The sequence below is a fragment of the Xiphophorus hellerii genome, chromosome 16 (assembly GCF_003331165.1).
Source record: "Xiphophorus hellerii strain 12219 chromosome 16, Xiphophorus_hellerii-4.1, whole genome shotgun sequence".
NCBI lineage: Eukaryota > Metazoa > Chordata > Actinopteri > Cyprinodontiformes > Poeciliidae > Xiphophorus > Xiphophorus hellerii.
The window spans coordinates 4,945,558-4,961,787 of NC_045687.1; the positions used below are offsets into that span (position 1 = coordinate 4,945,558).

A 16,230-nucleotide genomic window follows, 5' to 3' on the forward strand; every position below is an offset into this window, starting at 1 on the left:
GTTGTCTGCCTCTTAAACGGTGTCATCTTTATTGATGTTTCTCTCCCCGAACCTCCTCCCCAACCTCATGTAGAGAAATATGCACTATGGCCCTGGTTTAAATTCAGTTCTCCAACGCAGGTTGTTTATTATGGCAGACAGGCCAGCTATAGAGCCATAGCTTTAGAGCGAAGGAAAAAAAGTGTCTGTGTGGAAGGGGCCGACTGTCCCAGCATGAAATGATACAGCAAATTAATGTCTTCCTTTCACAGATAGCTACACAACTCCACACAAACACGCAGAGAAATACACACAGCAGTGGCTCCACATGCCATATCCCGCTTAGCCCTGACAATGTAGCAGCTGTGAAAGTGGCCGCCTCTGTGACCGGACGCACAAATCACAGCAGGGGGGATGAGATGGTGCCGTCCTGCCGCTCGGAGACCCGGGGAGAGCTGATGCAAAGGACAAGCTGCCACTCTTCTGCCATAAAAACCAAAGAGGTTACTTTGCTTCTGCCTCCATCAATGCATCAGTCATCTTCACAGCCACCCTTTGCTCTCTACGTCCATGGAGTTGGACTTTATCTTTTAGAACAGGCTTCAAGGTTTGCTGAGGATGAGAACCTTTCGTGTTCATCCTGCTCTTATTATCTGTTACGCTTCTTTAGGCAAAAAAACCCCCACAAAATTTTACTAAGTATTTTTGGTCTAGTTTCTAGTGCAAATATCTTTTTACACTTGAAATAAGACAAACTAACTTACAAGTACCTTTTCAGCAAGATATAGAGGCTTGTTTTTAAGTAAATAATTTCTTAATATTGATGAAAAAGTGTTTGTTACATTGGCAGATAAATTTACTTATACAGGAAAAATGTCTTGTTATAAGCAAAATATTAATACAAATATTAATCAATTATTTACTTAAAATGAACCTTTATATCTTGCTGAAAAGCTACTTGTAAGTTAATTTGTCTTATTTCAAGTTTACTAAGATATTTGCACTGGATACTAGACTAAAAATACTTGGTAAAATTTTATGTCTTTTCAGTGTTGATGGCTTTTCAAGATCTATAGTACAAATACAAATGTACAAATATACCTCAGAGTGATACCTCTTCCTAACAATACATCTTTATAGATTTATAGCTACATTTCCATCACAAATGTCTGCAAAACTTTGGCAATATTCTGAAAAAAAAAGAGGAAAACACACTTTCACAATTGTGGTGTGAAAGTGTGTTTTTGTGGTGTGAGCACTCATATGTTTGAGTGTGGTGTTTCACTTAAACTCATGTGAATAAGTCATTTTAAAAAAGAACATCCTCCTACAACTGCCTGTCCTCTTTTTCGTCTTTCCCGCCAGCAGTGACATCCGCTTGTTGATCACGACTTTAGGGTCAATGCTTGTGTGAAATACTCCATCTGATCAGTTTCAGTCCGTTATATGTACTTTCACTGATTCTTTTGTTTTTTACCAGTAGCTGCATTTCCATTGACCAGATAACTACGCAATTTGGAAATTTGAAAAATAAATTTGCTTCACAGAAACGCACCATTTTTTTAAATACATTTTTGTGCTTAGACGAGATGTTTTTTTTTTTTTAGCTTCATCCAAACTAGTGTATTTCACAAAAGGATTGATCAGCAACTGGATGTTACTACTAACTGAAATGATGAAGAAGACGACAGGAAATGGTAGGAGGATGATGGCACATATTCTTTTTGAACAAACTTATTCACATGTGATTTTAATTGAGTTTCTTTTCAATGGAGACGCCACATTTGTGAAATTGTGTTTTTTCTTTACAGTCTTGACCATTCACAGACATCAAATGAACTGTGTTTGCTGGGATGGAGATACAGTCTTGATGAGCGCTGTATGCTCGCCATGACGGTCCAGTCTATCCCCTCCCTCTGCTCTGCAACCCCCTGATAATCTCCCCAGTTCCTCAGAACTGCTAATGACTGCTAACTGTGGCACAGCAGGCGTTTGGTGGTGGTGGAAAAACTGGATGCAAGCAGCCATGCCTGGCAGCAGCACTGCCCACCGCCTGGGAGGCTTTTGGCCCCTCAGATATTAGCTCTATCAGAAAATATCGTGAAAAATTATTAGCTGGAGTTTTCCCTGTGAGAAAAGAAACTGGACCACCTGAAATTACCCATCAACTACTTTGGACTAAACCAACTACAGACGTGAAACCGACATAAAAACCAACAAAAATAGCAGGAAAAACATTTTATTAAGTTACACCAATTCTAAAAATTACAACATAGTTATACACTGCAAAAACACAAAATCTTACCAAGTATTAGTCTAGTTTCAGTACACTTGAGATAAATCAAAAGTCATGCAAATGGACATTATTGAGCATGCAATTAATTGATTTATTGATTATTGTGACAGAGATACTCACAAAGATGTGCGGACTCTGTTGATTTTGCGTGAATCACAAGAAGCTAGAGTAACTGATTGATTGACGCATGATTTTACCAATAATCCTGTCATGTTGGTTAAAATTTAAAATACACTCTAACACCACTACGTTTCCATTAACACTGAGTTGCTGCTGCAGCTATTAGCAGGCAGATGCGACAGGTTCAAAATTGAGAGATTGCATGGGAGTGGAGGCCCAGCTTCACGGAGAGCCTGAAGCACAGCCTGCAACCGTTTGGCATGAATGCTCCAGCCTGGGCTGGAAGATTTGTGTTTGGGAAGTGGACTCACGTTTCGCTTTTTTCCCAAGGCCACAGGCGGACAGGAGCGGACAGGGACAGCGCTGAGTCTGCTGAAGGCCTCCCTCATACAGGGGGATGTTTCAGTGCAGCCCTACTTTGTATTTCGCATACTGCTTCAAAAAGGTTCAATATTTTTTGTCACTCATATCAGAAAGTGAAACTCACACAGCATATAGATTCATCACACATAGAGTGGAATATCTTAAGCCTTTATTTCTAGTTATGTGGATGAAAAAAAAAACAAATTCAGAATCTCAGATAATTTATGTAAAGCTATATAAAGCTAGTAGGCTTATTAATAAAGTGGGATATGATAAACCTTTTATTCGTAGTATAAAGACATTGTATATATGAAAATACTGGAAATAATGTATAAAACAGGGCTGTCAAACTCATTTTTGTTTTGGGCCAAATCAAGATCATAAATGCTCTTACAGGGCCGGTTGTGCCAGAATGTATTGATAAAACCTGATCACAAACTGTTGAAATATCAATAAATTATTAAAATTAAATATTATTGAACAGTTTTTCAGTTCCTCCACGATTTCGTGATACTTTTTGTGATTTTTTTTCAGTGTATGTGGTACTAATTTAGAAATATTTGTGTTTATTATGGCAGTAAATGCACCTTTTCATGTAGATCATGGACTATATTCTGACATCAATTAAGGGTGAAGCAGCTGTTTAGTACAAGTAAAAAAGTTTTTGACAATTTTTGAGAAAAATCTGCAATTATGTAATATCCACGATAATTCTCAAGAAACTGGGGGGAATGATTGATATAATTTGGCAGTAAACAGATAAAAACTGCATTGATTTGACTGATAACATGACATTTAAGCACATTTAGTGTTTAGTCTAGAATCCAGAGGGCCACATGAAAAGCTACGGCGGGCCAGATTTGGCCCACGGACCTCAAGTTTGGCCCATAATATAAAGCATTGAACAAACGTTTTCCTTCTGTCCGAAATTGTTGCTAAAAAGAGAGAATAAATGTAATTTACTAGGCTTGCTAATATTGGAACACATAAAGAGGAAAGTAGAGTAAAATCTAGATTTTTTTCAGTTGTCGGTGTCAAACTTTTTATTGAGCTTCAAAATGATAAAAGCTTATACTTCCTATCAGCAGGTTTTTCTGACCTGCCTGCTATTTGATCACATTAAGAGAAAATTATATTTTTTCCAATCTTGCGTTTAATTTAAACCCTGAAACAAGCTTCTTCCTGTGAAGCTGAATCTTGCCAGAGCTCTAAATTATAAGGCTGTACTTTTCTGATATTTTGTCCTAACTTGACGTTATTGTTTCTGATCGATTTGGACTTTAAATGAGCACAGCAGACTTTCAGTCAGAACAGGCCTGGATGGGCATAACTTCTTCTGTGATCGATCTGACAGCAGCAGCAGTGGGCGGCTGATTGATATTATGCTCCTGGATTTCTTCATGAGGGAGAAAAGTTGATTTCCTTCCACTGACTAAATAATAGTGAAAACAGAATATTTGTCTGGTTGAGGACTTTCAGAAATCATTTGCTCTACATCTACGTTAGTTTATTTATGACAAAATTTGAGAGACTTACACCTGGATTGAATGATTCTTAGGTAAAGAGATTTTAATCTGATCAGTTCTGCCCATTTTGAGTTGTTTTAGAGCATCAAACTTGAGGCCCGTGGGCCAAATCCGGCCCGCCGTAGCTTTTTATGTGGCCCTCTACATTCTAGACTAAACACTAAATGTGCTTAAATATCATGTTATCAATCAAATCAATGCAGTTTTTATCTGTTTACTGCCAAGTTATATCAATCAGTCCCTCCAGTTTCTTGGGAATTATCGTGCAAATTCACCTAAAAATCAACAAATCCCTGCAGTTTTTTTGCACTAATACATAATTTGGAGTTTATTGCGGATTTTTCTCAAAAATTGTCAAAATCTTTCTTACTTGTACTAAACAGCTGCCTCAGCCTGAATTGATGTCAGAATATAGTCCATGATCTATATAAAATGTTGCATTTACCGTCATAAATAAATGCAGATATTTCCAAATTAGCACCACAAACACTTTGATTTTTTGATATATATTTTTTGGTCACTTTAAATCCAAATAATCTGTTTCTGGTCACGCGCTCAAACTCAATGTTTACGCTCACACATGAAAATGGCTGCAAACAGATGCGCAATTACACAACTGTACTATCTTTGAAAAGCAGAAGTGGAGCCTCCTGCACAACCAACAAGAATGCAGTAAGTGGTTTCAGGATGCTAAGTCAACACCAAGACTCTTGTCTTTTCATACAGAACCAAACGCCTGGCAACTCAACTTGGGTTGCTAGGTACCGGGTTGGACTTCACTGGTTGCTAGGCGACGGGCAGTTTCTGCTGATTAGTGACGTTGCATTCTGGAGGTTTTTGAAATGGCTCACTTTTCGTTTAGCAAAAAGCATAAACGTACTGCCAAAAAACGGCTTGGTGTTTTTAGAAGCTGAGAAACCCAAATGAAAGTACAAAAATGTGAATTTTCCATAATACGTCCCCTTTAAATTTAATCTTAGTAATGCGCAGATAATCAGAACATAAAAATAAACAAGTAATGGATCTATATTTTTTGCTTTAAATTGGTTTACGTGCCGTAAAAGGGACATATTTTTATTCAGTGCCGCTTTGCGGCACACATTCAATAAAATGAAAGCAGATTTAAAATGGCAAATAAAAACCTTAAATGGCAACTTGTGGCTTATGTTTCGTTTTATTTAAATCACATTTATTTATATGGAAATATCTGCAACTGGGGTAAAAAAACGAAACCATAAAAAGTAGATGCTCATTCTTTGCAGAAACAGATGAAATACGTCTGTGTTAATGGGTGCAGTGAGTGAAAGTCCTGTCATTCAGCGAACACCCCCGACAGCTTCCAGCTCCTCAACAAATTTTGATGATGTCTGCAGCCATGATGTGATAAATTGTATATAACTGCTACGCTTGCAGTTTGAATGGCTGCAGAAGAAAGTAATTCAGATCACCTAGTTGGTAGTTATGAAGTTATTCAGCTTTCTGTCTTTTTGTATCTCGGTTTGTTTCTGCGAGATCGGAAACTCGTTTGCTTCATGTGTGAAAGGGAACAAAGCTGACCTTGAAAACCCATGTTGTGTCTGGAAAAGACGCCCAAACCAGCGGCGTCAAACTCACTTTGGGCCAAATCGAGATCCTGAATGCTCTTAAATGGCCGGTTGTGCCAGAATGTATTGAAAAAACATGTGTCAAACTCAAGGCTCGTGGGCCAAATCCGGCCCACCATATCTTTTTATGTGGCCCTCTAGATTCTAGACTAAACACTAAATGTGCTTAAATATTATGTTATCAATCAAATCAATGCAGTTTTTATCTGTTTACTGCCGAATTATATCAGTCAGTCCCTCCAGTTTCTTGAGAATTATCGTGGAAATTCACGCAAAATAGTCCATGATTTATACAGTGAGAAATAAAAAGTCACATTTACTGACATAAATAAGGGCAAATATTTTCAGATTAGTACAACAAACACTTTGATTTTTATTACAAAAAAATGACAAAAATTATCACAAAATCCTGGATTTATTTTTAAGAGTTTATTAATATTGTAACAGTTTGTGAACAGGTTTTATCAAAACATTCTGCCCTTTAAAAGCATTCAGGATTTTGATTTGGCCCAAAACGAAAATGAGTTTGACACCGCTGATTTAGAATACTAATCAATTCTTAAAATTTTATATTATTGAACATCTCTTCAGTCCCTCCAGGATTCTGTGATACTTTTTGTCATTTTTTGCAATAAAAATCAAATTAAATCAAGTTAATTAGCTAATTTGGAAATATTTGCGCTTATTTATGACGGTAAATGCAACTTTTTATTTAGATCATGGATTATAATCTGACGTCAATTACAGCTGAAGCCGCCGTTTAGTACAAGTAAGAACGTTTTTGACAACTTTTGAGAAAAATTTGCAATAAACTCCCAATTACTTATTAGTACAAGAAATGCGGGGATTTGTTGATTTTATGTGAATTTCCACGATAATTCTCAAAAAATGGGAGGGACTGACTGATATAATTTGGCAATAAACAGATAAAAACTGCATTGATTTGATTGATAACATGATATTTAAGCACATTTAGTGTTTAGTCCAGAATCCAGAGGGCCACATAAAAAGCTGCGGCGGGCCGGATTTGGCCCACGAGCCTCGAGTTTGACACACGTGATGTAAAGCCTCTGGTGTGGTCGAGCTTCAGCTGGAGCGGTTAGTCTGCGTAAATCCTTCGGTTGGCCTCAACACCACACCCTTTCTCTCACCTTTCGGTCCGTTATTGGATCGGCAGCTGTGCAGACGTCTGGATCTGCGTCGTCTGTGTCCTTGGGCTTCTTCATCGCACATTCTTCAAGTGCCAATTATAATGCCAGTGGAAGAGCGATCAGAAGCGTGCGTGCAACGCTGTGATAAATCCATGTTGTCATCCCTGTGGTGTATTTCATTTGCTGGTGGATTTGTCAGAGAGCAATGCTCAGATGAAGTACCCGACCCATTCTTTTTTTTTTTTTGTTTCTCTCTATCTTTCATTTCAGCAAAGAAATTTTATCTTTTTCTCTTCCTGAACTCCCTGCGTCAGCAGCAGCACCTAAATCTCCCCGGCTGAAAGCGCAGCATCCAATTAAACTCTCATATCCATGCAGAAAGAATAAGATCGCTCTCTGTCATTCGCTCATTCTCTCACCTACTCATTGCATCATTAATGTTATTTCCTTCCATTCTCAATTACCTTTCTCAATTATCCTGCCTTGTTAGAAAAACAGACATGCTTGAGTACAATATGAAATACTAATTAAAGTTTAAATGCAGAACACAGAATTGGATCTCTGTTGTTTTTTCTCTCAGGATTCTGATCCTTGGCTCTTACCTTTTCCGTCTCTCCCTGCAGCAGATGGCTTTGGTCAGAGGTGGACAGGTAGCACACACCTGTGCACCGTCCCCCGAGGCGCTCGCTGCCACCGAGCTGCAGCCACACCACTCCCAGCGCTTTGAACACCTCCAGCCTTTCTGCTCCCTGCACCACCTCCAACCCCTCCTTCCTCTGAGCTGGATCTCATGGGTCGTCCCCCTCCTCCTTCCCAGTGGTTCAGGCCTTCTGGATGGAGCAGATGGCGACAGAGGGCCAGGAGGAGATGACCTCTAACCTGGGAGCCAGACCCGACCCGGTCCCCTGCGGGTTCCTGCAGTGAGTGTTAGCATCAAGATGATTAAAATAATGCGCTTTTGGGTTTGTTGTTTTAAAAAAGAACCTATTTCACTGTTTCAACTGGACAATACGGCATGAGGTTAGTCCCCAGGACTTAAATCATTTAGCACAGCGGTGTCCAAAGTGTGGCCCTAGGCCCATTTGTGCACCTTGAAGTAATTTTGTTTTGGCCGCTGAACACAAATCAAGAATGGTAAAGCATTTGGCCAACAAAATAGAAAACAACTGGTGATCTAGAAACATGAAGCAACATTTAGCTTTATATTGTACAAATCTAGAACTCAAACTACAACAACTGGAACCAACATCTAGTTTTATACCTCACTAATCTCCAAACATGGAGAACCAACATTTAGTTTTATCAGAACAAGAATCCAGAGAAACCCCTACTACACTGGAAAAAGTGAAGCACAGAGTTGTTCATTCAAGCTAATAACTACCATTGAATACATTGTAAAATAATTGACTTGGTTGTGAAAGTCTATTTTTTTGCATTCTGAGGTGTCAATTTTGATTCAGACTGAATTAATAACACTTCTGAAGGAAAGAAAGCAAATATTTTGGTTCCTCTCAAAACACGCTGAAAGGAAATGATGTCATATTTTCAATCTGAGTCACGTGAGAAGAAGTGGGGGAGAAGTGCTTGGAGAGCTTCGTCCGTTAAGACGGTTAAGAAAGAATGATTAACGTCCCAGCACGTCAAAGAATAAACCTGCGGTAAGTACTAAACTAAGCGGATGTAGATGTGTCTTAGCAAGCCTACAATTGTATTAATGCAAAAGACTGAGTTAATGTCACCTGGTTAGCAAGCTGAATGTCCCGCCTAAATGTGTGTATCCCAGTAAACGCTTTCTTTTTTCGCCGGGTTAAATGTGGTGTAATTTCTTAACTTACACGTATTTCACGAGAAATATAACTATGTGTACATTGTTCGGTTGTAGCTGGAATTAATCAAGGTAGGCATAAGTCGTTACCAATCACTAGCTTCCACCACGGTTAGCTCGGCTACACCGTGAATTTGACTAGCTCAACACATGTTAAGCCATGTTAGCAATTAGTTAGTCTAGTGTGTTTATACCACTATGATTGTAAAGTCCCAGTTTGTTAATGGTAGCGAGGCCCGTTGAAAATTAATGGTGTTTTGTGCATGCATTATACTTGTATGGTATGGTAGGTGATGTTTCCCAGTGTTCGCCATGCTGGTTTGTCCAACTGTTAAAACGGTTGCACAGGATATGCTCTGGTAAGCGAATCTCCTTGCATTTTCCGAATGCTTTGTGTTTTCAGAGATATGTCATGGCATGCTGGCAGGTATCTTATGAAGTGTGACTTCGCACGCGTGAGCCAGCAAAACTGTTGGGTTGCAACGTTCAGAAAAACCAAATGAATGTGGAGACGAGATTAAGTGGACCAAACGATTTAATTAATTAATTAATTAATTTTATTTCAGTCGAAGTGGTCTGCAAGATCAGTGTGGCAGGCAGAGTGCTTCAAAAAGTGAACATGCCAACTTCAACCAAGCTTACTCTATTAAAGCAAATCTCTAATGAAGGGGAGGGGGGGCCAAGTGTTGCATTTGCCTGCAGTCATTTTTACATTAGGGTGGCTCTGATTGTAAGAGCACAGTAGTAGCTATAATGATGTTGAATGAATGAATTTCTGTGTATATCTTAGTTCATACAAAACATGCAGCTCAATGTTCTTTACTACCGCTAGACTCAACATTGTATTTAGGTATATAGATTACCAGACTGTCATTAAAACTAAACAAACTAAGATTTCTGTTCATTGCACTTTCTAAATATTTACTGGTCTGCTTTCCTTTTTTCAGGTTGGATGTGGAAATGCAAAGAATGCAGCGAGCATTTTTCAAGAAGATCTGAGATACTGAAACACTTGAGAATTGACCATCGGTTTCACGGTAGGCGGCGTCCCTATCCATGCATCCACGCACAATGTCCCTGTTCGTCCAAGACATGGAATGGTCTTCAGAAACATCTCTCTAGAAATCATCCTTCTCTGGAGTCCCAACAAAGACACTCTTCTTTCAAGTGTTACATTTGTGGAAACAATCAGCTTTCTACTGAGCACGTTTTTTTCCAACATATCTATGAACATCTGAGAAAATATGAAGTAGTCCCATGTATGTTTGATGGTTGCTCATACAAAACCAACATATACAGCAGTTTCCGGAGCCATAAATGGAGAAAACATCGGCCATGCACCATTAATGACTTTAAAAGTGGAATAGTTGTCACGTCACTCATTTCCAATCCATCTGACTATGACTTGAATGAAGAAATAGAGCCAACCACTGAAGAGTCAAGAGATTTGGAAAAGGAAGTTGAACTGAAATTAGCTTCACTTTTACTTAAATTAGAACATACATATTTAGTCTCGGCTACAGCTGTAAATGAAGTTGCTAGACTAGTCTACACATCGCATAATAACCATTTTTGATTGTCCCTAAAGGGTGCTGATGCAGATTTCAGAAGGGAGTGTATCCTCAAAGCTCTCATCATCTACCTGGGAGAACGTGTTGAGGACCTTATAAAGGAATACATGGTATGTCCAGATATTTTCTGTCACAATGATGATTCAACTTTATTCATCACGGCAGACCACCTATGCCATTATACAGTATATAGTGATTAATGAGGTGTGCCAGACTGCAGTTGTTCAGTTGCATATTTCGTATATTTTGCCTCAGGTCTCCCAGAAAGATCAAGCTGAGCAGGAGCTGGAGAGGACCATCATGGCAGTCTTCGTCTTCAGAGAGAATTCAAGCCTTCTACAGCAGCCCCAAGACGTTAGGATTGTCATTGATGGTGTGGAAGTCCTCAATGAGTTGCCTTCTCTTGCAGCCGGAGTGGCAATGCTCTTTGGACTTTGCTATGCGCTTAACATGGAGTATCCACAGGGTTTCGGGTTCACCTTTGAGGCCCTTCAGAAGATCCTGATGGAGCTTGGTTCCAACAAGATGACTTCCAAGATTCGCAAACTCAGTGGTGAACTCAAAACTGCACAGTAGTGTATATTTGTGTGTAAGCACACACATTAGCAATGTGTGCCTGTAGTTGCCACTGGCTTCTATTTAAGAGGTAGACCACCTCAGCAGCACTTTGTTATACAGGCTCACAGGGTCACTTTCATGGAGTGTTTTTGTTGGAATTTTAGTTCTTTGATGATGTTTAGAGATGCAACATTCCTTCAAGTTCAGATGTGTTTGACCAGTACAACAACAGTGGATGCTTTCCATCCATTTAATTTAGCTTGGTAAGCCATATTGTCTTTATTTCATTGCTCTGATATAGAGCAACAATGACATGTCTATATTTGTCTGAACATGCAACTTTTTTTTGTCCTTTTTTACTTGAGGAATAAATGACTTTGAAAAAAAACTGTTGCTGGAGTGTGTTAAGTGTGATGTGAGTGATGCAAATTGTTTTTGAAACCAAGTTTATGAAATATAAAAAAAAGACTTTCATGGTCCCAATGAATTAACTGGTGTTAATGCCTGAATATTAGTTTGGTGCAATGTATATATATTTGATTGGTTCAATTTCAATATTTTAGTTTGGTTCCAAAACTGAAATGTAAATAATTTAACTTGGATAAAGGTGAAGAATTAATATTGGGTCAAATAAAGTAATATGGTTTGAGTCAAAATTAAATAGTCATGTTGTACCAAACCACTTTATTTAGATTCTGTGAAGTCAAATATTTTAGATGCAACAAATGGACATCAATTTTTTTAATTTAAGCCAGGCCACACTTTTTACAGTGTAGTTTATAAATGATCGACTACTTATTCTTATTAAACATGGGGAACCAATATGTAGTTTTATACTTTTACCTTTCTTTTAGTTTTGTTGCTTTGTTTGCATTTCCTTCTAATTCATGTAAAGCACTTTGAACTGCCTTGTTGCTGAAAATGTACTATATTAATAAAATTACCTTACCTAATGATCAATAATATACAGATTTCATAAAAATTTTCTTTATTGTTTATTAGGTAAAAGAAAACTAAATCACCAAAAAAAAAAATAAATCCGTTTTCCATTTTATGAATTTTGTGGCCCGTTAGTAGTTAAAATGTGAAAGTTTTGTCTCCCAGGACACAACGTGACGTCACGCTCTCCAGAGCTCCGCCCACTCCGCCATGACGGACGTCAAAACAACCAATGCCTCCACTAATATCGCTTCTATTTAGTTTATTCCACTTTTAAAATGGTCTTCGGGTACTGTGCGGTCGGCTGCACAAACAAGGATGCAAACCAAACTTGTAATTTTATTTTATAACTTTTAACGAGGAAAGATACGGCGGCTACGGATAGCAGCTGTTAATCATAATGACTGGCAGCCCTCGGTGTAACCGTGGATATACAGCGAACACTTTTCACAAGGTAAGACGACTAACGTTCATAAACTTTACAAGAACGTCTGATTAGAAACAAATCAAATATTTCACTATGGCGAATGTAGCGCCTAACGGTTAGTAACCATGGAGACAGTGCCGCCCCGTCATGTAGCCTAGCCTGTATGGAAAAAACTGGCTAGCATCTCGTCTTCTGTGCGTTTTTAATGCTGCCTCGGTTGAAGGGGAAACGCTGTTTATGACAAATTAATGTAAATCATGTGGTGTGAATTCGGGTGAAGTCGGTCATTTGACCAACACGTCAGGAGGGAGGAGGTCTGGGTCGGTTTCTCAGCTAGCTAGTTCTAGTTTTTATTAATCCCGCCGTCTATGAGCTCCAACCACATGTGTCACGTTCACAGGCAAATTAGCTCGACTCGAACAAGTAGGAGCCACGAATAAACAGGAAAAGACAACTTTAGAAAACATTTTCAGTTGCTCTGTAAAATACTCCCGATCCTCATGTCCGACGTTGCAAAGGGTCAATACTTGCAAATGTATTAAAATGTTATGATATTAATGCAAATTACGTAAAATTGACTATTTTGAGCTTTACATCATGTTTATTTGATGTTATTTGCGCATCAAAAATATACCTGCAGTGTTGCTTTGACTCTTCCAGCATGTTTGAGAAATCCTTTAATCTCCATGGCAACTGCTGTCTAAAGCTAGCAGTCACTAGTCCTCTAGACTAGTGGCAGCAGCAGTTAGCAAACACCTGGTGGAACTGCGCATCCACTGAGCTCATCATATAAACGATTTCTCAATGCAACACTCCGAAAAACGATTGTAAGCAGTTAAAAAAAAAAACTTGTTGGAAAGAGCAGGAAGTTCTTAAAGAGACTGAGGCTTAATTTCAAGCCGTCAAATTGCTCAGTTATGTTTGATATATCCAGCATTTTAATAACAATTGAATGTAACAGTAACTTAATTGTGCTATAAAATGGCACTTTATGTCACTTTGACAAAGACAAAATGTGAATGTCTTATTTTTGTACACAATAAAGCAGGTGGAATACAAAAGAACAAGTAATTAAATACACTGACTTTGTCTGAGAAAATGGTAAATTAATTGGATACCTTACAAAATATTTTACACAGAAACTTCATGTTTAGCTTTGATTTTATCTAACTTTATTTACAGCCTAAACTTGCGGTCCATAAAAAAAATTTGCTTATTAAAAGTTAAGTTGGACTTATAAAACACGACGATGCTTGAACTTTACTTGTGTTTGTTGGGTTACAATTTCACATCCTGTAATTAAAAAATAACTGAACCGTTTCTATGGAAACTTGCAATCTTATGGGCCGAGGTTACATATACAAAGTGTTCCTCCAATTTGCTGAGGTCATGCTCTGGTGTTGTTTTTGATGTTTTAATAGGTGCACAGACTTTACGGAGCCCAAACAGAACTTTAAACCTCATGTACTTTCTGATTTTATTATTTCTTTCTGCAAGATAAACCTAATTTCCATGCGTGGGTGAGTTAGAGCCCTTTAAAGCGAACGAGATGATGGATGTGTTGAATTGAGAGAGATATTGAGTCAAAAATGCACGTGGCCCAAAGGAAAAGCGAGTTTGAGGATAAATGTTTCTTTCCACCTCAGAGTAATTTCAACCCTGATCTGTCCAGCATACCAGCAGTGTAAAATAAAAAAGTGTTTTGTCTCTGTTTGGAGCAGAGAATCAGTTCCAAGGCAGAGGTTTTGAAGCTGATTTATTGTTTTTCTCTAAAATTCATTTAAAATTCATTAATTCCAAGGGGACAAACTTACTGAGCTCAACCCAGTTTCCTTCATTTGCCCGGTGAGTCCAAACGGATTGTTGTTCTCCCCAGACGAGCCCCTCTCCGGTTTCTTCCTGTTATTAAATATTCAAATCTCCACCGCAATCACTCTGTTTAGTAAACACTCAGGGGAACACACAGAGACTATTAACGCTGAGACGATTGCAAGGCTTTGTTTTTGTTTAGTTTTGTTCGCTGGTGTGACAGAGATGCTAATTGCTGAAGGATTGCCGGTTAATTGTTTTTTACTGTCTCAAAACTGTTCTCACAACTAAACTAGATTTTTTTTGTTATTGTTTCCTCTACCATATATTTAATTATTTTAATTAAGTAAATTTGCATCATATATATATATATAACTGTTTGTCTCAGGTTCAGACTTCAAAACAGGCACATCTGTCCGCCATTTATGCCCTTAAGCATTCAATAAAATACAAAAACAAAACCTAAACTAACTACAGTTCAATAGTTCCCAATGAACAGTTAACAATTGTTGTAAAATTAAACATAACTTTAATGCACACCATTAATTATAAGTTTAAAAGGTATATACAAAGTTACACATGAAACCCCTATATATAATTTAATTAGTCTAAAATGTTAATGTTATAATACTCAAAACACAGAGATGACAATAAAGGAAGACATTTTGAGATTAATCTCTGAATCTTTTCAGAAAAAAGTTGAAATTTCTCAGAATTCAAAATGTTGAAAACCTTTGAGAAAAATTTCAGAAATTTTGAAATTACTCTCACAAATCTTTCTACAAAAGTTTTGGAAATTTCTGAGCTCTGAAAGTCAAAAGAAAAAAATCATAAATTTTGAGATTAATCTTGGAAAATTTTGAGAAAACCTTGAAAATTCTCTAATCTAAAAAAAAGTTCAAAATTTGTGAAAAAAACCTCAGAAATTTTGAGATTGAGTTAAAAATTTTCCAGAAAAAGTCAAAGTTTTTGACTTTATGGGTTCAGAAAATTCCCACATTTTTTCTTCTAGAAAATTTCTGAGATTAATCTCAAAATATCAGTTTTTGGCAGAAATTTGCTTCTTTTTTTTTTCTATTTACAGTTACCGACGGCAACAGAAAAAAAGGGGGCTGTAGGGGAGAGCTGTCAGTTGCTGGTTGCTGTGGTAACCACCAACCGTCAAGAGCAGCGTAACATAACTTAGGCTGCGTTCACACTGCAGACTGAAATGACCCAATTCCAATATTTTGTCAAATCGGATTTTTTTGCCCGGGCCGTTCACTCTGCCACACGTGTGCGACCTGCATGTGTTCTGCAGTCTGAACGGGCAAAGGACCTGGAAGTGTCCCGCATGCGCACTAGAGGGCGCAATAGCGTCAGCGTTCTCAGTGTTCTGCCAACCGCCTTAAAAAGAAGTAGTGCTCAGTGTTTGCAGAAGTAAACATGGATGCTAGTGGTGGCGCATATCTTACATATTTGAAGTAGTTGTCCGACCGGAACCAGCATATTAACAACTTAATCCTCATTATAGTCCGTCATGGTGGTTGTTATGCGTCCCACTTTGTGCGTATCAGGGCGCCGAATAGTGAGGTTTGTCCAGCATCAGTGACGTTCAGTTCGGATGAATGTGACCTGAACGTTCGGTCGCATTTGAATCGGATATGTATCGGATATGTAAGCGGCCTGGGTCGCATTCGAAAAGAACCCGACCTGTTCTGTTCAGACTGTCATGAAAAGATCAGGTACAGGTCGCGTTACGTAAAAAAAAAAAATCGGAATTGGGTCTCTTCAGCTTGCAGTGTGAATGCAGCCTTATATACCAAAAATGTCAGGAGAAATAAAGTTCTTGACCAAACAAAATTAAGCTGATGAAAAAAATACAACAATTTTGACAAATGTTACGTTTATAATAATCCGTGTTGCATATGTATAGTCTCAAAATGAGTATTTTCTGATCCTTTATTCCTCGCCCTGCGTCAGATTATTTAAAGGAGTGTTGAATTGATCTACTTGTCTAGTTCATTTGTCATTCCTGTACATTCTGAGGGCTCCTTGTATTTTTAATTTATTTTTTTTATGT

The 16,230-nt window shown here is 38.1% G+C and overlaps 1 long non-coding RNA gene across 1 annotated transcript; it reads left to right on the top strand.

Annotated features, from left to right (window-relative positions):
• Nucleotides 1–8,371: 8,371 nt before the first annotated feature.
• On the top strand, nt 8,372–11,763 carry LOC116734895 (uncharacterized). Its single transcript, XR_004342286.1, has 4 exons — nt 8,372–8,697; nt 9,812–9,901; nt 10,453–10,545; nt 10,691–11,763. It is a non-coding gene; the product is annotated as an uncharacterized LOC116734895 (long non-coding RNA).
• The last annotated feature ends 4,467 nt before the right edge of the window (nt 11,764–16,230 follow it).